The sequence below is a fragment of the Podarcis pityusensis genome (genome assembly GCF_964106645.2).
Source record: "Podarcis pityusensis genome assembly, chromosome: 6".
Lineage (NCBI taxonomy): Eukaryota > Metazoa > Chordata > Lepidosauria > Squamata > Lacertidae > Podarcis > Podarcis pityusensis.
The window spans coordinates 63,343,675-63,370,336 of record NC_138030.1 but is presented as its reverse complement, the minus strand read 5'-3'; the positions used below and the strand labels follow the sequence as shown (position 1 = coordinate 63,370,336).

Genomic DNA, 26,662 nt, shown 5'->3' with positions numbered 1-26,662 from the left:
ATTTATAGATTTAATCTGCTGCAAATTGTAGGTCAGCATCACTGGCTATGCATCTACGCTCACACCTGAGTAGAGGGTCCAGGCTCAGGCCCCAGAGACCCCCTCAAAGCAAGTGAACAGTGACAGAAGCTAGGAAAATGAGAAACAGCTGCTTCTAAAAGTGTTTGCTATTATAGGAAGAATTAATATGCTTTCTCCAGCCCTGCTTCTCTCCTATTCTCATTAGAGTGTGTGCTGAGTCACTTCCCAGATAAGGGTGTATTCCTTCAAACTGTGTCTTTCCTCTGTGTCACTGACCTCCTCCTCCTGACAGATTTCCTGACTCTCTCACTTAATACAGGAGCCTCTGCTTGCCTCACTCAGCCCCTTCCCCTCTCCTGGATTGAGCCCAGAGGAAAAGTGCAAGCAAATAGGCAGTGGTGACCAGCAGCAAGGAGGAGGAGGGCCCACTCAGGAGTGGAGCCCACTGAGGGCGTCTTGCTCAAGGGCATCTCAAAATCTGCAGCTGGTGCTGGACCGGCCGAGGTCATTTTGACACCTCAGATTCAAATCTAGTAGCCTGAACATTACTTTGCAATTAAAAAACTAAAACCAAAACCGAGGGGCTAGTTCTGCAAGTACAAGTTCTAAAACCAAACATGGAAGGCATATATAAACCCTCCCTCACATATTCACACAGATTTAACAAGCAAGATCCTTCTGCAACATGAGAGTCTCTGCACAGTGTGATGGAAAAAAGTGACAAATATCTAATTCATCCTCTGCCAAGTGCACAAGCAGTGATGCTGGAACTGTAGTTGTGTTTTGCTGGTTAAGGCAACCTCAGCCTATAAGCAGTGTGGCAGAAGTGAAGACCGAGGGGGCAAATACTTTCTGCAAACGCATTTCCAAAGCAATTAAGTTCAAGAAACAGATTTTGATCAGTCATTAGACCCTGTGCGTTGTGCCAAAAGGAAGGGAAAGGAAACGGTGATGTACCATGACTTCATCTACAGGACCACAAAGATGGCCATCTGAACCCCGGAAGACCCTGGGAGACCAGGGTTCAAATCCCCAGAGAGACATGGAACCACTGGGTGACCTTGAGCCAGTTACCAGCTCTCAGCATCTCAGGGTTGTGAGAGCCATGAATGCCACCTTCAACTCTTTGGAGGAAAAGTGAGGAGTAAATGCAATAAATAAATACTCTTGCTGGGTCTTTATTCAGAAGGAAAGGGTCCTCTCAACACAGAGCGGATTCCTGCTTGTATACTTAGGGGGTCCCCAGTCAAGGAGAAGATTGCTTGACATGCTGACAAAAGAAACTGATTCCTCGGCCCGCTTCTTCACACACAAATGTATCCTTCCCGTTCTCTGTGTGGTCCTCCTTTGACTTCTTAGGCTTTCCTTGTTCTCTTGAAAGGAGCATGAGTAATTCTCACCTACTGTTTCCCCAGCCTTCCCCTTCAGGGCCTACTTTGAACTTGCTTCATCATGTCAGTTCATTCTGCATCCAGTGTATATGCTGATTTCAGCCCCCCAGTGTATACTTTGCCTTAGATTTTAGCTAGCCCTGCCAAGACAAATGAAATCCAAAATAAAATCACCAAAACCTAAGGCCTTGGGGGGACCCTCTTTCACAATGGTAATGTAATAGCTTTGAATAGAAGTTGTTTTAATAATAATAACAATAATTTTTTAATTTATATCCCGCCCTCCCCAGCCGAAGCCGGGCTCAGAACGGCTAACAACGGTAAAAATAACACAGTTTACATAAAATCATAATCAATTAATTGAAATTCATGCACAAAATAGTATTTCCTACCTGCAAAATCAGTACAAAAGTCAGGGCCTTTGCCATATCTATAAAAAGGCCATTGTTTTATTGATTCCCTAATATAAAGAGAGAGAAAGAGTATAATCATTCTTCTTGTCTTGTTTCTCCCACAGGGTTTATTCATTTATTTTGATGATTTATATACATTTGTATTAGTTAAGTCTGAGGGCTTCACCTTTTCTCCATTTAAAACAAAATAATAAAATATGGCTTCCAATATATCCGGCCAAAATAAGCAATAACATTTTCCACCACTGTTTACTTAGTATTCCTGCCCCCCACTTCAATGAATGCTCTCAATGAAGCTATATCATGCAAGTGACTGACAGTGATGGAAAACTCCCATTTGGCAGCATTAAAACAAATTTATTCAGCTAAGCGTTAAAAAGAAGAAGAAGAAGTGTAAATATTGCCAACCAAAATGCTCCTTTGTATTTTCTGTAAATCGCCAGCCACGATCTCACAACTCTTTTAAGCTCAGTGTTGGTGAAATGTCATGTTACACAAAGCAAAACGAAGCTGTTCCTTGGGGACAAAAAGATTGTTGAAGTAGAAGCAGAATGCTACAGGGCCTTTCTGTCCAACATATTCAGGGTGGTTAAAAGATTTAGCACTTGGATTACATGGAAATGTATCCTCGTGAGTCCCCTCTACACCCTAGCTATCTTTCTGTTATACTGTACAGTATATGAAATGAGCAGCTGGGGAAATGTGCAAGTATGTTTAGCCCCCTCAAATTCACCTGCAGAATTTGCCATTCGTTCTGCTCAGTGGGTGATGAGAAAAAAATAGCATTACTCTCATCCCCATGCTTGCATCTATTCTTATGTAGATAATTTTGTAACAGTCATAAAACAGAGGCATAAAAATAACGTCTAGTCCTGTCCTATAGTATACATTCTGTATTTCTCCCTGATGTGTGAGACCCTACCTTTCTTTTTACTGAGTAACTGAACTAGTATTATTTGGACCAAGGGCATGGGCTGAAGGCACATGAAGCCACCACTTTGCTAAGGCTAAGCAGTTCTAAGTCTGGTCAGTGTTTGGATGGGTGACAATGTAGGAATCACCTATATGCTCCAGTGACTTCCATGATGGAAAAGCAGGAGGATATAAATGTAAGAAACTAAACAAATAATTATTCCGTCTTATCTGTCAGATCATATTGTATATGGAATTGCATATTCCAGCTTGTATTTATTTATTCATTTGGTTATTCTGAAAGATTCATAGCTTACCTTTCATCGGTACTAGTATCATGGCAAAACACAGAATAAAATCCATTACAGTGGTACCTCGGGTTACATATGCTTCAGGTTACATACGCTTCACGTTACATATGCTTCAGGTTACAGAGTCTGCTAACCCAGAAATAGTACCTCGGGTTAAGAACAGATGAGAATTTTGCTCCGGTGGTGCAGCGGCAGCAGGAGGTCCCATTAGCTAAAGTGGTGCTTCAGGTTAAGAACAGTTTCAGGTTAAGAACAGACCTCCGGAATGAATTAAGTACTTAACCCGAGGTACCACTGTAAATATAACCATCCATAAAAACAGCGACCACCTAGCTAAGAAAGTGAAAGCCAAAAATATTTGCTCATTAAGAAGCCATCTGCATAAATTTGACTGTATGAAAAAACTTAAGATTTCAGAGGAAAATATTCTCTTGAATTATATACCTATTATATGGAAGTTGACAACTGGACAGTGGGAATGGATTCTATGCACCCCTAACTATGGTCAAAAGACTAGTATCAATGAACTGGAAAAATAAAAATATGGTCCCATTTAATCAATGGATGGAAGACATGACAGCACTTGCAACATATGAACAGATCAGTTATAGATGCAGACTTGGTTTGCATAAATATATTGATATTTGGAACGAGTTTATACAGAATGTAGTAGGTTATTAATAATCATATATGTATCAGCAATACTCTGTGTGTGTGTGTGTGTGTGTGTGTGTGTATGCGTGCATATATTGCACCTTCTTTCTTTTTTCACTTTACTGTATTCTGTATAGCTCAAATACTTAAAAGTATTAATAAAAAGGAAAAAAATAGAACCCTGAATCAAGTGTCAGAGATGGTGACTAGCTGGGGAACAGACTGGATGGCTGGAGAATGGATGGCTTGGAGCTTAATTCAGGTACAGCTTCCAAGTAAGACAAAGCTCAGGACAGGACTCAACCAGCGAGGAAACAAAGTACCTGGTAAAACAGCTACTTTGGCTGATAAGCAACTGAAACAGCCACCAGGGTCCAGATTGGTTACCAAGATTGTGTTTGCTGGTTGGGCGGACAAGCTGTGACATGCTTTCTCCACCAATATCAGGGTGGCGCTGTAGAGCAATTGGAGACATGCACGTTGTTCCCTTTGCCTATGAGGTATCCCAATGATCCAGAAGGGCTTATGCAATCTGCTACTAAATCCCACAGTTAGAGCCTGCTGTTTGCTACCTTATGCTGACCTACAAGAGGCCACTTCCCACCAGTGGCAGCCAGTGATGTGGACCCAGAGTGGCTAATCACACATCACAATGATGTCAGGGGAAGGGGTAGGTTGAACATGATGTTCTAGAAGTGAAAAGAGAACACAGACAAGGCAGTCATAATCACTGACAGACCTATTTTTTAAATGAGTCATTCTCCCCCTTCTTACATCACAAGTGAGCTCTGAAACAAAACATTGCAGTATATCCTCCCATAAAAGGAGCATTCCTATTCAGGTTCCAGCCAGCCGTTCCCTCCAAGTGGGACAGTCTACTCTTCCCACATCCTTCAACCTGATGACTGGAATGTGTGCATTTATGACACACACAAAGAGCATATTGTGAGATTATGTTTTAGAATAACTACTGAAGTTTCCACAGATATGAAATGAGGAAGCCATCAAAGGCATCAGCCTGAAGAGATGAAAATTAAGTGCTAGGTGTCTTAACACAGGCAATAAACATAATGCTCTATTACTTCCAGTGGTAACCTATTCTAAGTGCATGTGCTTTATAATCAGGAGATCATTCAGCTACCTACTTCACTTTAAATTAAAGCATAAATGAATAACACTTCTCAGCTCAAATGAGAACTTTTCTTGAAATTCTTTTGGCTCATGTCCTTGATATGTCTCTTAAAATGATGACCTAATCATATTAATTCCAATTTTCTATCTTGGTGCGTTTCATTCATAGTTTGCAGCTGTCCAGAAAAGCCTTTCTTACAAAACTAAAAATGGCATTGGACCCATACGTAGGCAATTTGAATCAGCGGTGAAATTAATTTCACTAAGAATATTGCAATCAACCCTAAATATTGTTCACATTCGTATTGCATTCACTGTGAGAATGCGTTACGGCAAATTGACATCCAATAGTAAGTTATCATGTGAACAATGCTAAAATGGGATAAATCCAGAAGTAATTTAAGCCTCCATTTCAAAATTTCTACTGATCTCTTTTTAATGACGGTGGAGGATTTTCACTTTAATAGCTGTCTATCACAGACCATACAGGAAAGTGCGGTTCCTCTGAGGCGGTATCAGCTGCTAAGTGTTACAGGAAGCCCATTGCTATCACTTATATCTTAGTTGCCAATTGGCCAGAAAAATAGCCTGTCCTGATCCTTTACCAGCAACAGCAACTTGATCTGCAGGAATAAGCTGACAAAGTAGTTTGTGGATGTGGTGCTAGCAGTATCACTTCCTATTTAAGCTGCCATTAAAAGCACAGAAACAAGGGAGCAAGTTGGCCTCCCTGGCACTAAACAAATAAGCAGGAGAGAGCTCAGGGCACAATGGAATCTCTGTGGCTTCTTGCAGCCTGCACAACCAATCCCCTAACTGCTCCTGAGTCCAACAGAGGTCTTTGAAGAGGCACAGCTTTATAGTGCTTGCATGGCAATACACAGAGGTCCCACCTGAACTATACATTTAAAGCAGTGCTATAGCACTTGAAACAATCATGGCGTCCCCCAAGGAATCCTGGAAGTGTAGTTTGTTAAGGGTTGTTAGAGGACTCACATTTCCCTGACTACACTTCCCAGGATTCTTTGGGGTGAATACTATGGCTGTTTAAAGTGGTATGATACTTCTTTAAATGGAAAGTGAAGTTGGGACCTGAGCTAGTCCCTGTCCTTGACCACTGTTGCATACAGGCAGCTTAGAACACATGTAGGACTTTTCTTTCATTTTTGCTACTCAGCTGTGATCTGACACTAGTGATCACACATAGAACATAACTCAAAATGTGTCATTGCCCTGAAATAATAAATGATTCGTTGGTATATGGCTCTGAAAAGGCTTGGCCTCTATTGAGCACATGCTCACCTGAACTGTCTGATGATGTATGCATGTCTTCTCCTATACATATATAAAAAAATTGTCCAGTATCACCTTAGAGACCAACTAAGTTTGTTCTTGGTATATGTTTTCGTGTGAATGCATGGTATCTGAAGAAGTGTGTATGCACACAAAAGCTTAGTTGGTTTCTAAGGTGCTACTGGACAATTTTTAAATTTATTTTGACTGTGTCAAACCAACATGGCTACCTACCTGATCTCCTACACTTGTCTACTCCAAAGTACCACATGGGTCAATGAGACTTATTCTCCAGGGCATATGTATAGAATTGCATCTCTGACTACACCTACTACAGACATGCAGCCCCTGAAGCATTACTTCTGAGGGAAGGGGACCCTTAGTGGGGAAAAGCTTCTCCACCCCTACTATGCACACTTACTTGGGGGTAAGTCATATTGAAATCAATGTCACTTACTTCTGAGTTCCTACACTCCTGTGTTCATTTATTTGGGAGTAAGACCTGTTGGACACAACAGGAGACTTCTGAGTAAAGATGCACACTTCCAGTTTATGTCTTCCTTTGCCAGATCCATAATTGGCAATAATTGCCACCTGACACTTCATTCATATTTTAAGGCTTGTTGCTGTAGAGCTTTCTCAGCCATGAATGAGGAATCTGATTGATGTCTAGGGAATAATAATGAATTCATTTCAAAGGAAATTAAATAGCTCATGGCAATGCCAATTATTGACAGGCTTTAATTCTTGACTTGTTTCCACAAAGCGGTTCAGTCGGCAGGTGGAAACCCATAATAGTGTACTCAATGTTCTTTTTAAAAGGGCAGTCTTAGAAGTGCATGGGATGGACTTCAGGAAGTCAAACATGTTGTGGATAACTTGTCCATCTCTTTTAACTAAAAAAAAACTGCAATATTTTCTTCTTGGTTTTTCTGCGCACTAATCACATACACTGTTTCCAAAATATGTTGTTGGTTGTGCATGGATAGATAGATGGATAGATAGATACACACACACACACACACACACTACACACACACACATAGTTGCAATCAAAATTATTCAACCCCGATTGTAAATCATTTCAGTTGCAACTATGTATTTCGAGAGAGACTTACCAAAGTGTTTTTGCCAAAGGTAACATTCATTATTGTTTAAGGTAACAGAACTATGTCTCATGATGCAAGCCTAAGCATGTTTACTCTGAAGTAAGTCCCCCTGAGCTCAGTGAAGCTTACTCTCCAGTATGTGTGCTCAGAAGTGTGGTGAACTGGCCAAAAGGAAAAGAGGGCATACATGAATTAATTATAAATAAATAAATAAATAAATAAATAAGCATTAGCTATTGTTTGTTCATTATGAATTATTTTATATACCACTTAGTGCCAAAACAGGCTTCTAAGCAGTTCACCAAATATTTTTTTAAAAACAATTTCACAACACCATTAAAATACAATAATTAAAAGACACCGTAAAAAAATCCCAATTAAACATTAAAATATGTCCATAGTTTAAAATATGCAATAGAACAGTCTCATTAAAACAGGAGCCTCGGGTCAAGAGAACAAGGGAATGTCTGCATCAGCAAGGATTTCATCAAGAGCTTCAAGCTGTGCAGAAGAGGGGACTTCAAGCAAGTGCAGTACAATCGTTATTGTTGGAGATGGGCTCTGCCCTTGCTGGACTTTGCTCCTTTGCTGCTGTTAAGGTTATATCCATTTCATATATAATTGGTTTAATAATGTTCTATTTGTTACGTTTATTATATTGTATCCTGCTTTGAAATTGAATTTAACGGAGAGCTGGTTTGAGGTCCTTGAATAGAGAGGTTAAAAGCAACAAAAAAGGCTTTTATGGGTATGTTCGTAGCAAAAGGAAGAACAAAGAAACAGCGGGGTCACTCAGAGGAGAAGATGGTGAAATACAAACAGGGGACACAGAAAGGGCTGAACTCCTCAATGCCTTCTTTGCCTCAGTCTTCTCCGATAAAGAAAACAATGCCCGACCTGAAGAATTTGGAGCAAATGATTCAGCAAAGGAAACACAGCCCAGAATAACTAAGGAGATAGTACAAGAATACTTGGCTAGTTTAGATGTATTCAAGTCTCCAGGGCCAGATGAACTGCATCCAAGAGTATTAAAAGAACTGGCAGATGTGATCTCAGAACCACTGGCAGTCATCTTTGAGAATTCCTGGAGAACAGGCGAAGTCCCGGCAGACTGGAGGAGGGCAAATGTTGTCCCTATTTTCAAAAAGGGGAAAAGAGAGGACCCAAATAATTACCGCCCAGTCAGTCTGACATCAATACCAGGGAAGATTCTGGAGCAGATCATGAAGCAAACAGTCTGTGAGCACCTAGAAAGGAATGCTGTGATCACCAATAGTCAGCATGGATTTCTGAAAAATAAGTCATGTCAGACTAACCTGATCTCGTTTTTTGACAGAATTACAAGCCTGGTAGATGAAGGGAACGCAGTGGATGTAGCCTACCTTGATTTCAGCAAGGCATTTGACAAGGTGCCCCATGATATTCTTGTAAAGAAGCTGGTAAAATGTGGTCTTGACTATGCTACCACTCAGTGGATTTGTAACTGGCTAACTGACCGAACCCAAAGGGTGCTCATCAATGGTTCCTCTTCATCCTGGAGAAGAGTGACTAGTGGGGTGCCACAGGGTTCTGTCTTGGGCCCGGTCTTATTCAACATCTTTATCAACGACTTGGATGATGGACTCAAGGGCATCCTGATCAAATTTGCAGATGACACCAAACTGGGAGGGGTGGCTAACACCCCAGAGGACAGGATCACACTTCAAAATGACCTTGACAGATTAGAGAACTGGGCAAAAACAAACAAGATGAATTTTAACAGGGAGAAATGTAAAGTATTGCACTTGGGCAAAAAAAATGAGAGGCACAAGTACAAGATGGGTGACATCTGGCTTGAGAGCAGTACATGTGAAAAGGATCTAGGAGTCTTGGTTGACCACAAACTTGACATGAGCCAACAGTGTGACGCGGCAGCTAAAAAAGCCAATGCAATTCTGGGCTGCATCAATAGGAGTATAGTATCTAGATCAAGGGAAGTAATAGTGCCACTGTATTCTGCTCTGGTCAGACCTCACCTGGAGTACTGTGTCCAGTTCTGGGCACCACAGTTCAAGAAGGACACTGACAAACTGGAACTTGTCCAGAGGAGGGCAACCAAAATGGTCAAAGGCCTGGAAACGATGCCTTATGAGGAACGGCTAAGGGAGCTGGGCATGTTTAGCCTGGAGAAGAGGAGGTTAAGGGGTGATATGATAGCCATGTTCAAATATATAAAAGGATGTCACATAGAGGAGGGAGAAAGGTTGTTTTCTGCTGCTCCAGAGAAGCGGACACGGAGCAATGGATCCAAACTACAAGAAAGAAGATTCCACCTAAACATTAGGAAGAACTTCCTGACAGTAAGAGCTGTTTGACAGTGGAATTTGCTGCCAAGGAGTGTGGTGGAGTCTCCTTCTTTGGAGGTCTTTAAGCAGAGGCTTGACAACCATATGTCAGGAGTGCTCTGATGGTGTTTCCTGCTTGGCAGGGGGTTGGACTCGATGGCCCTTGTGGTCTCTTCCAACTCTTGGATTCTATGATTCTATGAATAAATAGACATACAAAGAAATAAGGAAATAACACAATTCGAATTGCTGGATCCTTTCATGACCTGGGTGTGCCAGTCTTTCCTGCTCAGCAGTGTAGCATGGGTTGTCAGCACCCGGGGCAAGGCAAGTAATTTGCGCCCCCTAACCCGGGGCAAGGCAAGTAATTTGCGCCCCCTAACCTGGAGCAAGGCAAGTAATTTGCGCCCCCTAACCCCTAACCTGCCGCCGCTGCCAGCTTCTTCTTGCTGCTGCCTGGGCTGGTCTGGTGTGGTTCTCTCCCGCGCTCAGCGCTGCGCTGGGCGGCCGCTGCACTGTCCCTCCCCCAGATAGTTCCTCGCTCTCTCTCTGCACCGCACGCCTGGCACCCACCCCCTCCACAGTGGGCGGCGACCCAGTGGCTCGGATCGGATTTGCACAGCCAGCACTGCAGTGAGAGAGAGTGAGTGAGCCAGGTAGGGGCAGAGAGCTGCGAGTGCGAGCGCGCCCCTCCAGATGTTGCGCCCGGTGCGGCCGGCCCCCCCTGCACCCCCCATGCTACGCCACTGTTCCTGCTTGACACCCAGTGCAATTCTTGCCATGTCCATTCAGGAGTAAGTGGAGTTAGGATTCCAGCAAAAGTATTTCTGTGTGTGTCAGTGACACCAGCATTTGAAGGTAAAACTTCTGTGGGCAAAGCTCTTCCAGGTGTCAGCTATTATGCGATTTGAAGTTTCAACATAGAATCTCATTATACAAAAACAAAAAAAGAGGAGAGGTATAGGATAGGAAGTGAACTATCTCTGTTGCATAACAAACTAGAGAGGTGTAAACAATAACTAATCAAATATTTAAATGTGCATGTAAAGGAAGTGTCACTTCCCAAGGGATGCTTCCCTTAAATGCAAAAAGGAAAGGTTTAACATTCATTTACAGTTCCAAAAACACCTGAGGGACAAAAAGATAAGATTTCTTGCAAGAACCACAGTGCTTTAGCTGACTTAATTTTTGCTCGGCATGCATGCCATTCATCCAAACATGACATGAAATTCAGCTTTTCATATGTCATTCACACTGTCCTAATTTCTGGCCTTCTTGGAGATTCTGCCTAAACTATCCAGCTATATATGCAGCTAAAGGACCAAAAATACATCTTCCCAATTTATTTCTGGGAAACAACTGGCGGCATGTTGAATGAGTATTGCAAATCGTGGCGTTGCTTTCAGCAGCGAGGACAAGGGTAGTCAACATGGTGCCCATTAGATGTAGATGTGGACTACAACTCCCATAATTCTTGACCACTGGTCATGCTGCCTGGGGCTGATGGAAGTTATAGTCTACAAAATCTGAAGGACAGCATCTTGGCTGCCCCCCTCAGATCTCAAGGGCATTGAGACAAGCAGAACAAATGCCAATATTTCCTTTAAATTAAAAAAAAATTTTTTTTTGCTTGTATTAAGGTTTTTTTTGTTGGTGTTACAAAGCAAACAGATAAACAGGGAAAGTGTTATGTATTCTGTGGTCTGTGTTTGCCTGAGCTTGAGTCTGGACTAAGGATTTTGAGCCCCTGTGTTCTGATTTGATACATGATATCCAATCACAGAGCATTTCAGTATTTGGGCCTCTGCCATTGGCACTTAAACTCTGACTTTGCAGCTTGGATGTTTAGACAGCCAATCACGTTGGGAGTGGGAATGGCCCAGGCCTCCAGAAATGAATATAAGTAGTTGCTTTGCTCCTGTTGTCCAGTTTTGTTTGTTCAATAAAGGTTCTTGCTGTTAACACTGCGTCTTGCCTTGTGGGACCCACCTACACTTCAGAAAGGTACATCTATCGTCTCAACTTTCAATTCATAGTCTTTTTCACAGTTCATTTACATTTGGTGGGGGAAAAACCACAATATTTCCCTATTTCAACATGAATCTAGTTTTAGAAAATCAAAATCAATGTCTTTCCTAAATAATAATCTTCCATACTAAGAACTCTGTAAAAAGTGCTATCATATTTTTTTAAAAAACCTAGCAGAATCATTATTTTACAATGACAGCAAACATGGGTGTCTCTTGGCTAACTCCAATGTTGCCATTTGAAATGGAGTAAATCAAGCACTTCTCACAGGGTGTGCTGAAAATACGGGTTTTTTTCTTCCAAAGTCCCAGCAGGAAATAATGGGAGGAATTTTTGCGCTGTTTGTTCTCTGTTCAAAGCCCGTCTAATTCTTTCATTTAATAGGAAAACTCTCAAGTTGCTTATCAGTCAGTGCACACTGAAGCTTTTGCTTACCCACACGATTCCTTCTGGTTTATTTTCAAAAGGTTCTTAAAGATCATGTTGATTCTATGCTGTCTACAAACTATTATTCAGCTCCAGTGAAAATTTTACCAAATTTCAAAGGATGCGAATGAACTGCTCTAGAGCACAAGCATATCTGACTCCATTGAAGTCTTAGTGCTACTGGCTGGCCTGTGAATGAAGAGCCAGAATGTAAAAGCTCTGTTTACACTCGGTGGTAGTAGTATTCAAAAGTCAACTCATGACAATGAGCTATGCAGAGCCACTGGTCTGGGCATTCATGGGTATGTTGGTATGTATCAGTAGAAAATCCATTCTCTGAATGCTGACCTTTATGTAGCCAAAACAGCACCATCCACACACAAAAGGAAAGTACTGTATTATGATTAATTGCATACTCACCCCACTTTACCTCCCAAAGGGGCTCAGGGTAATACATTACTTCAGCATACTTGGAGGAATCTCAATGCATTTTTTAAGCTTTAGGGGGGAAACCTTAAAGTGGGGACTTGGACTGTTCAGTGGACATGGAACACTGACTACTCTCATGGAATGGAAAGTCAAGAGAGGGTGGAGAACAGAATGGAGTGTCCGGAAAAGGGCATGCCATACCACACTGTAGCATCCAGTGTGACTTTTAATATGTAACATAGGCAATGCAATAGTCATTCATGTATTTATTTTCCTCCTAATATATACAAAAGGAAACCAGGTGACTAACCCATGGTTTTCTGCATGTAGAAAAGGAACCTCATTTCCCTCCCTGGAAACTGCATGAAGACAATTTCATGAAGATATTGGGGAGGAAGACAGAAGTATGAATGCACAAATGGGGACCCCCCTCAAGTCTCTTAACCCTACAAAGGGAGGATCTCCATTCCAATTTTGATAGGGGAGTGAGAAGATAAGCCTCCCTTTCCTGTGCTGCCTTCACATAAAAATCTGGCTCCCCAGCCCCTTTGATTATGAAAAACAAGATATGTTGCTGCCCTGCTACGGATTTAAGTGCATGCTGATTTTGGCCCTTGAAACTCAGGGGCTATAGGAAAGCACATTTATCAAATGTCAGCTATGCCCTGCCCTTCCTTGCCAGTTTTTTTATGCCAGCCTCTCCTCACACAACTTCCTGTGCAGAAATGGAGAGTCAGCCAGTGATATTATGGGCCAGGTGGAGGAGGAGGAAAGGGGATTCAACAGATTACTATTTTATGGTGTTTCTATATAGCCAGAGCCTCCAACCTTGCAAACCAGAAAAGTTGTTGTGGGAATTGGACACACTTCTATTGGCTAGAATTTTCAAGTCTAAATTCAGCAGGGGTGGGGGACCCCCAGTGGGCATCATGGAAGTCCTCTGTGGATGTACGGGCATCCATGGGCACCACGTCGGCAACCTCTGCTCTATATGGAGTTCAGAATGGGGGTCACAATTTGTGTGTTCAAAATGATTGCAGGGGAGAGGAAGGAGAACCTGGATCCAAGAGAACACTTAGGTCAGACAGTTCTGAGAGCGTCTGATCGATAGGTAGTCTAGGCTAGTGTGACGGAAACGCTTAGAGGCCAGAAAGGGAGAAGAGCATTGAGATAAGTAGCTAAGAGACTGCAGCTGTTCGGTGTAAGAACATGCAAGATTAATCTGGGCCCTGAGGGAGTAGCAGAGCACTCGCTGCCACCTCACCAGGCACAGCTGTTTTCTCTGCTGGAGATATAAGCTAGAGGGGCTTTGAGGCACTGAAGGAAGATCTCGCTCTTATGCCAGCTGGAGAATTATCACTTTCAGGCTTGCGACGAAGAGGCAATGAGGGGTGGCCAGGGGCTGGTTCTGGTTTTGTTCCATTGCCCACATCTTACACCCGTCATTATTAGCAGTCATCACTGATTATCTGTGGCAGTCCCTGCTATTAGATTCATTATTATGCAGTGTGGGATTAATAACTTCCTTGCTAGATGCAGTTCTGAAGGTGACAGGAACCAAGAAGAGGCTGCCTTCAAGAGAACTATTCCTTCCTTCTGCCTTTAGGCTATCACGGTGTTCTTCTTCAACCACAGGTGTTCCTGGACTACAACTCCCATCATCTCTGACCATTGGCTGAGCTGGAGTTGGAGTCCAACAGCACCTGAGGAATCAAGGTTGAAGAACACTTGACGTTTCCTCAAAGCAGCTGAAGGGAGTCAGCATCATTTCTTGGCCATGCTTGCAGGGTCTTGGTGAGTTTCAAGTAAGGCAACAGCATTAACTGCCCCTTGGTGATACTTCCATCTGTAGCCTTCAACATTTCAGAGCCCAGACCATCAGAGTATGTATATGTTTATTAGAGGAAGACTTCCCACATGCGTGTACACCGCTGGATCTGTCATGGCTTGATTACTCAACATTTGATGTGGGATGTGTCCTTTGTCTCCCATGTTCAGCTGACATCAGACCATCTCTGCAATGCCCCAATTGCACATTCAAAGTATCGCTTTCTGATATAGCCAGCTTAAGACTGACTGCTGTGGTGGAAAATCAAAGCCATACTCCTGCCCTTTACGTGTGGCATTGATGCCTGTTCCTGGGCTCAGTGGGAAAGATAAAAAGGAAAGAAAAACAAGTTAGGGGGCCTGCATGTATAGAATCATAGAGTTAGAAGGGACCCCAAGCATCATCTAGTGCAACCCCCTGCAATGCAAGAATCTCAACTAAAGCATCCATGACTAAATAAGGTGCAGTACATCTCAGAGCACTCTCTCATACACTGGGTCTGTTTTGTGGCATACATGCCCCCCCCCAAATCTTTTAGAGTTTTGTTTGTACCTAACACAGTTCTGCTCAGAGCAGACCTGCCAAAATAAATGGACCTACATTAGTAATGCCCATTAACTTTACTGCATCTGCTCTGAGTATGACCAGCACTGGATACAACACACATCATTGATGTATTCAAAACAGAATGATCAACTACGTAAGAAAGTGTGTGCTGATAATTTTGTTTCAAACTGAAGAAACTGCCCGTTTCCCGCCCCAGAAACAATAAAGTCACATTTCTTTTGTGCTTTATCTATTGAACCTATCCTGCTGGATGGAGCACGTTTCTATGCAGAATGAAACTTCAACCAGTGGAACATTATTGAATGCACGAAGCCCCCTGGCTGTCTAGCCAAGAATGAAAATTAAGTGTTGTTGTGCAGCTCCTGGAGCTTTCGACTTGGTCTAATACCTTAATCTTCTTTTCTGAAGCCCAACTTCTAATTTTTAATTATGCCTCCATTTTTGCCCTGGTTTCCTCTGCACTGCTTGATGTTAACATTTCCAGTAGCCTTTGTGCAGCATTTGCTCACAATGTAATCGTAGCTCTCTTGACCTAGCTCAGTAATGCAAGGATTAGGAAGTTCGGCCAGAGAATACAGATGGAATCATAGGACTTAACCAGTGTGCTGGGGAAACACAACAAAAGCAAACCTGGGGGATAATCCACTCCTTTTCAGTGACTTCCAACTCTGTATTTAAGGAACATCCAGTTTTATTCTCTCTTTTCAAAGAAAAGTCACTACCTTTCACATAACACACATCAGATCCATCCTCATCAGTTTTGAAAAAGTACATCTCATGAGCTTCAAATCCCACAATTTGAAGGTTCCCTGTAAACCTGTACAGCAGCAGGTTTAGACTGGAACATCCATTGTAATTTTATGTCAAGTGCTTGTTCTTAGAAAAGGTGGTTTTACAGAATAGCCCAGTTTATACCTTGTGCTAAACCATAGTTTGTCATTAATGTGGAGACAACGCTTCCATGGCACTTCTCTCTTGAACTGCCCTGAGATCTGCAATTGAAGGGTGGTATAAAAATTTAAGGGACACAAGTGGCGTGTGGTCTAAATCACTGAGCCTCTTGCGCTTACCAATCAGAAGGTCGGCGGTTTGAATCCCCGCGACGGGGTGAGCTCCCATTGCTCGGTCCCAGCTCTTGCCAACCAGCAGTTCGACAGCACATCAGAGTGCAAGTAGATAAGTAGGTACCACTCCGGCGGGAAGGTAAACGGTGTTTCCATACACTGCTCTGGTTTCAGTGTTCTGTTGTGCCAGAAGCGGCTTAGTCATGCTGGCCACATAGTTACCAGATTTTTTTTCAATGAATCTGGGGACACTTTTCAACTTCCTACTAAATAGATGGATTTTGTCGGGGGACTGATTTGTAAATTTGGGGACTGTCCCCAGGAAACGGGGACATCTCGTAACCTAAAGTTAAAACCCCCTCTGGTCCAGCCCCCACAGTCATGTCCTCACTACCACCACCCATCACTCACAAGTTGGGAGCCAACATAGCTGGGAGCTTTCTGAACACGCATCGGTTCTCTCCATGATGTGGAACTTTGAAGTAACTGTTCCTGAAAACATGGTCCCAAATGTGCAGACCACTGAGCTGCTTTGCTCTTCTCTTCCAGTAAAAAAACCCCGGACATTTTGCTGATTTTTCAAAATTCCCTCCCGGACAGTAATTTCACGTTGTATGGCAACCCTATATAACATACGTTCTGAGCATGAGCAGAATGTCAGAGTGCCAAAAAAGGAGAAACAGTGTAAGGTATCGTAGGGTACCAATAATTCCTCTTGGAGTTCTGGAGAACAGAAGCTGATATTTTTATATTATTCACCACAACCACTATAAAAGCTAATTTCTTTTACCTTATAGTTCCTCCATGGTTGTGAGGAACATCAATTTGTATATTGTTTCAAATGGTATCAGATGATGCTCGCCGAAAAGGTAACACTTTGTTAGCGACACAGAGTAAGTCACTAACAAAACCAGGCATACCTTGGCCTGCAGAAGTTGTATAGATGCAGGCAATGAAATGGTGGGAAGAGGCCCTCTTACAAAGAGTGAGGGCACAAATGTTTTTCACTGACATTTTTCTTTCAGTGAGAGACTAGGCAAAATTGCAATACATTTTAACAGCACCCCTCTTAACACTGAAGGTTGCCATGGAAACTAAAATCTCAGATCAACATGAAAGGCTTTCAGAGAATCAGCCTGTACCATTAGCATGATCTAAGCATTCTGCACACCACTAACAATCTAGCATCTACTTCACGGTGTCATTAATATTCATTAAATATCCCTGTGTGGAATATCTGAACTCCTCACCCAACATACAATTACACACAAACATTGACACAACTTGTGTGTGTGTGTCACACTTAATAATAGGAATGCAATATGAAGCTTCATCTTCAAGTTTTTCTAGCAAAGCATATTTTCCCTCCTTCTTTAACACCACTGGCAGGAACTATTTAGTGCAGACACAGGACACCATAGGCCTGGGGGGAAATTGTGACCTGCTGGGCCTTTTTATCAACACCTTTAGACTCTTCCACACCAGCTACACCTCTTATTATCTCTGATCTCCACCCAACTGAAGTATCTTTTGCTTGCCTGGATAAAGAGGCATTTGCATTCAGCCAACTCAATCTCTCGCTTTCTCCCTCCTACAAAACTCCTTCTTCATATGCACATCTGTAGAGCAATCATTTTGCAGTCACATGGAACATTAAGTAAAATGCCTCCTAATACCATCGATGGAACAGCAACCACGCATCCACTAGCAGCAAGGCAGGGTCACCCACTGCAAAAAAAACCACCCTTCCATATTACTGATTTCCACCCTCTGGACCAAAACAAAAACCCCACCCACCTATTCCCCATCAAAATCACCAGTTTTAGCAATACAAAAAAATGAGATTTAACTATTGCTAAACCCATTGTCTCAGTGCCTGGTCCATGCTTGTTTACATGAAAACAGACCCACAATTCTCCCCAGGACGGTCCTTGTCAAAACACAACACAAATTAGCATTTCCTGAACCACAGGCAGCTCCTTTCCAGTCTCTTATAAGATGAATAGAGATTCAGAAACATGCACACGGTGAGCATACAGAAAAATTCACTTTGAAACAGTAAACTTGCATTTGAGAAAGAAAAGCTCTGGTACATCTTAAGGCATCCTCATTTATTTTGCTCTCCGCATCATTTAAAACACAGTTTGCATCCTCCATCTCACCTGGAATCCCCAGAATTCTCAAACTCGGTAAAACCAGCAACGTGCATTCTTGCTTATTAACTGTGTGACAAGCTGTGAAAAAAGACCCTCTCTTCCCTTTCTTGTTGTGAACTGTTTCCCGGCCCACTTCACCCCATTCCCAGTCCAAACTGTACACCTTCTAAAGCTTCTTTATCTGGAGTACGTTCTGCCTCCTGTTTGGGAGTAAATTCTAGCAGCCTGCAATTTGCCTCCTGTCCATTATGCCAACCGCTTATATCAGGCCTGGCTTATACGATGCATTATCTCAAACCAGAAACATAAGAAGCTGCCTTAGTTGGCTTGGTGTATTGTCTACACCAGTGTTTCCCAAGGTTGGGTCTCCAGGTGTTTTTGAACTACAACTCCCATCATCCCTAGCTAGCAAGACCAGTGGTCAGGGAAGATGGGAATTGTAGTCTGAAAACAGCTGGAGACCCAAGTTTGGAAACACTGGTCTGCACCATCTGACCATAGCTCTCCAGGGTTTCAGGGAGGGAACATTCCCAGTCTTATCTGGAGATGCCAGAGATTGGACCTGGGACCTTCTGCATGCAAAGCAGTCCCAGTTCTGAAGCCGATGGGCTTTGCTTTCACAACTCAAAGACTTCTTGTGTAAGAGCAGGGAAAGAGCAGGGCCCTCCTGTAGCTATTCTGTTGCTATTGAACTACATCCCTGACCATTGACCATATTGTCTGGCACTGATGGTAGTTCAGCAACTTCTGGAGGACCATGGTTTCCCCATGCCTGCAGTAAGGCCTTCATAGAGTACATGTGTATTAAGAGAACAAGGTCCATAAGATATTTACTTGTTCCATCCAAGACAGTCTAGCCATGTAGGTGACCTGCTTCAGGAGGCAGCATAGGGAGAGGGGGCAGGAACTGGTGTCTGAAAGGTGCAGCAAGGCTTTTAAAGGCATTGGCATTAATTTGTGCTCTATGTCACCTGGGCCAACATCGTCTGACATTGCTGGAGACTTCGTGGGCTTCTGTCCATGTCTCAGTCTCCATGTGTGGGTTGTACTTTCTCTTGATTCAACAGTCGCAGTTGGATCTCCCATCATCTTCCAACATTCCTGGGTCTTTTCCTCCAGCTTTCACCTCTCATCAGTGCTGGAGGCTTCCTGGATGGACAAAAGTCAGGTCTTCAACTACTGCATGTAATACTCTCAGGGTATTTGATATTAGGCAAAGTGAATCAACCACGTGAGGCAGCAGATGCTGGGGGAGTGGGGGAAGTCCACAGCTGTTGTCTTCTGGAGGAGAGAGCTGTGTGCGCACCACATAGGTTGTGCTGTTCCCTGCATAAAGACACACCTCTTTACCCTGATCTTTGACACCTGAAATGTATGTTTTCAGGACCCACCCTATTCTTCTTAATGTAATCTGTTTTAACTGTTTGTTGTAACCCACCTTGGGAACCTGCTGGTGAAGGGCAGGTAATAAAATTAAAGAACTCCTCTACCCCTCAGGTGCCGTGCTGGACCCAACACCATTGCTAAAATCGAATTAAGGTTCAACTGCAGCTAGCTTCTGTATGTGGAATAGGTAGGTGGGTGGCAACTTTGCCTCAGACAGCATAATGTCTACGGCCAGCCTTGAATATTCCACAATTCCAGCCTGTCAGCTTCTCATCCATCTCACAAATCTCCCGAGTCAGCCCTGACTGGATGCTCAGCTTCTGGATCAGCCTTCATCCCTGGTAGCCGCTGATCAAACATGGCTCTCAAATCCTGAAATGCAGGCAGCCTCAAGACTCTCCTTTCATTTCAGCTAGAAATGCTGATTCTCCCACCGTGCCTCAACTTGCACCAGCTGACAGTTTCTCTCCAAGGAAACCGTATCTCGTTCCTGACACCAGCGCTGTGCGCTTCCCACTTCCAGGCAGCGAGAGAAGTTCCAGGGGCAGCACGATAGGGTTTACTTTCCTTTCTATGAAAGAGAGAACCGGAGGCTTTGTGCTTCATTGACAGATGTACAAATATGGTTCAAAAGAGGCAAATAAACTCCTGCAAGATTTCTGGCAAGCAATGTGTGCAATCGTTGCCCCCTCAAACTGCACCCCCAATTCGAAGAGGAAACCAACAAAACCCACAAAGCATCCTGTAATGCAAAGAAGAAACGAATGTTATCTCAAAGATGCTGGAAAGGGGGAATGCTTATTGTGAAATTATTAGCTAAAATCCTTTCCAGCATCTTTGAGATGCAATTCTCTTTTTTTCCTGTTTATCTCCAGTTTCAGACAGTGCATACCAGAAACGCCATTCCCTCTCTCTCTACTCCCACACCTGCTCTGTCTCATTTCAAGCACAGAATTGCTAGTTTCACAGTCACCCTGCCACCCACCTTTCTCAGACCCTAGTCCAGGTTAATTGTCCATTCATGAAAACAACCTGCTAATCATTGAGTGAATTTCAGCTGATCATTTCCTCACAATTGGAGCTTTACAAATGATGGTCTGTCTGCAGCTGAAACAGCATGCTTATATGTATAATGGTATGGCAATGGTCATACTTAGGGATTGAGATAGCTGGTTCCTTACTTGCACTTGTTGGGTGCTCACACCACAACCCTTCCTCAAATGCACCATAGAATGGTTTGGGTATCAGGAGCCTCATGGAGGGTGAGGTGGGTGACTGAATCTGTCCATTAGCATTTAGAGCACACAAGGCATTTCACATTAAATATAAGGTGACGCTGCGGTCTAAACCACAGAGCCTAGGGCTTGTCAATCAGAAGGTCGGTGGTTCGAATCCCCGTGACGGGGTGAGCTCCCGTTGCTCAGTCCCAGCTCCTGCCCACCTAGCAGTTCAAAAGGAAGGAAGTTGAGCAGTTGGGGGAGTGGTGCAGGAAAAACAACTTACTGCTTAACTTAAAGAAAACAAAAGAGATCATTGTGGACTTTAGGAAATGTAAATTGAATATTCAGCCACTTATTATTGAGGGGAAGTGCGTGGAACAGGTCTCAGTGTTTCGATTTCTGGGAATGGAGTTGAGAGACGACCTAACCTGGGGAGAGAACAGCAAAGACCTGGTGAAGAGAGCACAGCAGAGGTTATGTTTTCTGAGAATCCTCCAGAAAAACAATCTCTCAAAGGACCTGTTGATGGCATTCTACCATTGCACTGTGGAGAGCGTACTAACTTATGGTCTGTGCGTGTGGTTTGGGAGCTGCACGGCCAGGGAAAAAACAATGCTATCCAGGGTTGTAAAGACTGCAGAGAGAATTATTGGGTGCACTCTTCCCACCTTAGATCAAATCTATGCTGCCAGGGGCCATAAGAAAGCGGCAGAGATAGCACATGATAGTACGCACCCCGGAAATTATCTCTTTCAGCTTCTGCCTTCTGGAAGAAGGTATAGGGTTATAAAGGCCAGGACTAGCCGCCTGAAAAACAGTTTCTACGCTAATGCAATTCTGGTTCTAAACGCAGCATAAGGGGTCTCTGTAGTATAGTGTATTTTAAAATGGGGTTTTAGAGTTTTTAGGGGTTTTTGAATGTTTTATGTAGTTTTGTAGTAGTTTTATGTAGTTTTTATGTAGTTTTATGTAGTTTGTGGTAGTTTTTATGTAGTTTTATGTAGTTTTCAATTTCATTGTTCCGCAAGGGACAATGACAATAAAGATATCGTATATCGAAAGCATGTAAAAAGTGCAAGTAGATAAATAGGTACCGCTCCGGCGGGAAGGTAAACGGCATTTCCGTGCGCTGCTCTGGCTCGCCAGAAGCGGCTTAGTCATGCTGGCCACATGACCTGGAAGCTGACTGCGGACAAACGCTGGCTCCCTCGGCCTATAGAGCGAGATGAGCACGCAACCCCAGAGTCGTCCGTGACTGGACCTAACAGCCAGGAGTAAAAAGCAGTGGTGATTGGGTAACTGCCCCTCATTCAGGACCATTGGTTTACGTTTGCATCCAAAAAGCAAGGCTGGGATAGCTGTCATCCACAGAGAGGTCAACCTCCTCTATAGAAATATAGGCTACACTCAGCTTCACTGAACATACGTAATATTGTGGGGCAGGAATGAGAATCATTAGCCATGCTTGCTGGGGCTGCTGGGAGTTGTAGTTCAGTGACATCGGGAAGGTCACATGTTCACCAGGGGAAAGGAAGAGAACATTTTGAAGAGGACTGGATTCAAGACACATCCTTGTAGAATTGGACACATTTTCTGGCGTGACTGTTCCATTAATTGCTAATCCTTCAGTATCCACCTAACCCACATTTCTCAAATTTATTCACGATTTGTCAAAAGCCAGGCTGAACTAAATATATGTACAGCATTCCTCCTGATAATGAGGGTAATGAGTGGTGGGAAATAGGCAGCAATCATCATCATCATGATCTATGAAACATTAAATACAGTAAATGTGCCAGTTATTTCAGGATGGAGGAATAAAAGAGAGCCCTGCCAAATTTATGTGGAGACAGTATCCTTCTGAGGCTCCCACCTGGAGGCTGATAAGAGATTAACAAACACACAGCAAGCCTTAAGAGCTTGTGAAGCAACTGACAGATATATAATCTTAGAATAATGTGGAGGCAGATTGTGAGGTTGAGTTATTCCTGGGAATTTTACTTACACTGTGTGGAATCAAGATTAATGCAGGGTAAAGACAGATAGATGTTCTAAGTGTGGTTAAAATGGAGTGAACACATATTCGAAAAAATATTGCTTCAGGGTGAGGTAGATGTGGTTCAAAGCACTTTCCAGTATACTTAAAATCCCCACCTGTTTTCACCCCTAGGCTTGTTAAATGACCTCTCTAAGGCAGCAATCCTAATCATCTGCCGTTGCCAAGCTTCTGTCTTCCAGTTGTTTCAAACTACAGCCCTTCAGCCCCAGACAGCATAGGCTGCTACACACACTTACCTGGGATTACCTAAGCCTTTTATGAATAACCCCAGAATGGAACTATCTAGAGATGGAAATAAAGACTGCCTGAGGAATGGAAGGTCATTGCCCTCTGTGATTGTTACCGAAGTAACGAGAAATCAAGGTAAGGATTTGAACATTGGGAGATGTTCCAGAACCCTAGTTGTTGCGTGGGAGACATGTCCTTTTAGACTGCAATCCTATAACTATGTACCTGGAAGTAAGCCCCACTGAAATCACTGGGATTTACTTCCATGGAGCCACAAATAGGATTGTGCTTTAGATGCATATACCACTGTTGATTTAAACTCTTGCCTCGTGTGAGTCTCTCTTCTCCAGTTTTTGCTGGAATTATTCAGGGGAGGATTGTTGTTTCCCAGAGCATCAGACCATCCTTGAGGATATTATACTTGCACATGCCAAACCACTTGGAACCAAATCAAGGCAACATTTTTATCCACAAGTTGCCTTCAAAACAAAGGCACCAGACAATGGTGACTACACTTGTGGGAGCAGTTAGCCAGGTACAGAAGCAATAAGAAAGGGTGCAAAAGCAAAACATGGAAATTAAATAGTTCACTTATACAGAGCTAAATTGGGGAGGAAACAAGGAATGCAACAATACATGGTTGTATGCAGCATTCTTGCAGATGCTATGTTATTGCAACTTTGCCATATTGTCTTACTGTAGCTTCTCATAAGAATGAGCATGTCCAATCAATACTATAGGGACTTCTAATATTGATGGGGTATAGTGATCTTTAATCTGATACTAAAAAGGGGAAAGTAAACAGTTGGGAAACAACTGATCTCAAAAAGGCAAGAGTAGCAGAAGTCAACATGGGTGGTGCTGTGGTCTAAGCCACAGAGCCTAGGTCTTGCCGATCAGAAAGTCGGTGGTTTGAATCCCCGTGATGGGGTGAGCTCCCATTGCTCGGTCCCTGCTCCTGCCAGCCTAGCAGTTCGAAAGCATGTCAAAGTGCAAGTAGATAAATAGGTACCACTCTGGCGGGAAGGTAAATGGTGTTTCCGTGCACTGCTCTGGTGCACCAGAAGTGGCTTAGTCATGCTGGCCACATGACCCGGAAGCTGTACACCGGCGCCCTCGGCCAATAAAGCGAGATGAGCACCGCAATCCCAGAGTCGTTCACGACTGCACCTAACGGTCAGGGGTCCCTTTACCTTTAGCAGAAATCAAAGCATTTCTTTCTGCTGTGAAAATAACTAGTTATATGTTTACTGGGCTGTACACAAACATTATTTATCTTAAGAAAACAGAAGATCCTGAGAAAGAGTTAATCCTGCCTTCTGCCCTGTAGCTATGGTTGACAGTCTATCCATTGATGTCAATGAGCTGACATGGTGTGTGTGAGAGCGAGGGAGGGAGAGGCAAGAGGAAGGAAAGGAGCTAATAATGATAAAATGTTGTAAGAGGCTTGAAAACTTCCAGGCTAGGATTTAGCCTTTGAGATCTTGGTTCCGTAGACATGAGTGGAAGCAGCCCTACAACGCACGAACTTCACTCAGATTAAGCCCATCGAAATTAATGAATGTGACCAGTTAGGTCCATTAATTTTAGTTAGTCTACTGTGAGTAAAACTTAGTTAGATGCCACTCAAATCAACTTCAGCATAACCCAACTTTGCAAATCTGCTTCCTTCTCTTCTTCAATTATTTGGAAGAGAGATACATCTTTCAAATTATGTAATCTGTGCCAAAGCCCCAAAATGCACCACAAGGCTCCATATGCCTAGCACAGCATACAAGGCAACAAAACCTGTTAAGTATAATTGTTTAATTGACACTGAAATAGAGTATGCCTATATGTATTGCTGAAAGGGTTCAACGGGAAGTTTCCATTGACGCTAAAGAAAAGCAAGAGCTCTCTGAGCTCCTTCGTGGGTTGATAATTAACTGTTATAGTTCTCTGGTAGCTCTGATGAGGTGTTTAACTTTAGATCACATGGCAGGCTATTGAATTGCAAATTTGCCATCTTGGAAGGGTGGTGGCTGGAGTCTTTGTTCCCAGACTCTGTAGAAGTAAGGATGCAATGAAGCTCTTCAGGAGCACACAGTCTCAGGCTGCAATGGAGGCTGGATTGGGGAACAGAGAGAGATTTTTGATCTTAATCCTGTTTAAAGTTATTTTTAAGATGATGCTGAGCCTATGCTTGGACACGCATATGCCTTATGGAATTATTTGGATGTATCTTTGATGTTTTGGTTCTGTTTTGAAAAAAGTTCTCCAAGTAAAATTTGGAACAATCTAATGGGTCTGGACAAAAGGAGTCAGTTTTTATGCATCTAGTCACTTCAAGCTGTACAATATTAATATCTGCAATAAAATCAAGCCCATAAGAAGTTATTATGGTGCCACCATGGTGTGACACCACACTAATTATTCTTACCTTCTCACACCACAGCCGTATAATCAATTAAGATTTGTGTGTAGATTTTCCTCCTTTTGTTCTTTCCATCTGCTCAAGACCTCCTTGTTTCAAGTATTAGACTTCCTGGGCAATTAATGGAAGCCCTGCTGTCACCTCCTGGATAGCCAAGGCACTGCTGGCTTGCTTTATGAATTATTACTTTGTCAGATAAAATCTCACCCCTGAAAGTGAAGGTGGAGAATGTCAGACTTCAGAATTACTGCTGTTTACCTTTTACACTAAAAACCATAAGCTCATATACTGAAGTCTCTGACTTCAGACTTGGTCTCTAATAAATGTGTTTAGAATGGCAGCCTAAATTATAGAAGACCAAAACTCTAGCCCATGCATATGCTGCTCTGCAAGATTTAGGATTTAGGCTTGTCGTATAAACTCTGGATGAAACTTTCAAGAAGCCTTTGACATTATTATTATTATTATTATTATTATTATTATTATTATTATTATCACCAACTATTCTGGGCACTGTCAGTTAGGAAATCTAGACATTTTGCCTCTCTGTTGTGACTGGAATACACATTTAACCCAGTCTAGGTGAGGGAAATTGAAGTTGTTCATTAGTACATTTCTTATTTGGGTGTTTCCTTGATTTTACCTTGGAGCAAATGACTTGGAGTAGAAAATGATCCAGCATATTTCTTACTAGAACAAGGAAGGAGGGAACCTTATATTGTCAGGGAAATCACACACGACATTCCTATTTGGCTCACTAGTCTGCTCTTCTGCAGGCTCACTCCATCAGTATTACATAACCTCCTGCATTCAGAGACCCCTCAGTGTGGTTATCCTGTTAGTGCTGCTTTGCTAATTTTAATTCTGGTGCACTGAACTCTTCAAAGCCTAGCAGGTTCGATTTTAGTAAAAGGTCACAGTCCAATGGAAGCCAGTGGAAACGTGCTTGCCAAACTGGTGCTTGTCCAAATTTCAATATGGCATGTCAGTTTGTTGTTCTGAAATCAAAGCATCTCTGGTTACAGTGCAATCCCTTTGAAAGACCTCCAGGTTTCTTTAGTTCCCCCCAGTTCTTTTCCTTGGAAGAATTCTGAGAGAGTGAACACATTTCTGGGATGACATAAGTCCGTCCACAGCCCGCAGCCCTTGGTCCTCAAACAGATGGGAGCTTGTGTAGTTTGTTTGCCTAAGAGGTCGCAGTATTGCAAAGCTTTTCATCTTATGGTTTCAGTGATTTTTCACAGAATCAAATATGCTGGATAATGATTTGAACATTATGTGAGTATAAAGAGAAAATCT

The 26,662-nt window shown here is 42.8% G+C and overlaps 1 long non-coding RNA gene across 1 annotated transcript; it reads right to left on the bottom strand.

Annotated features, from left to right (window-relative positions):
* Positions 1 to 1,244: 1,244 nt before the first annotated feature.
* Positions 1,245 to 4,333, bottom strand: LOC308479744. Its single transcript, XR_013987807.1, has 3 exons — positions 4,275 to 4,333; positions 1,805 to 1,872; positions 1,245 to 1,552 (listed from the first exon to the last, which is right to left on the bottom strand). It is a non-coding gene; the product is annotated as an uncharacterized lncRNA (long non-coding RNA).
* Between the last annotated feature and the right edge of the window lie 22,329 nt (positions 4,334 to 26,662).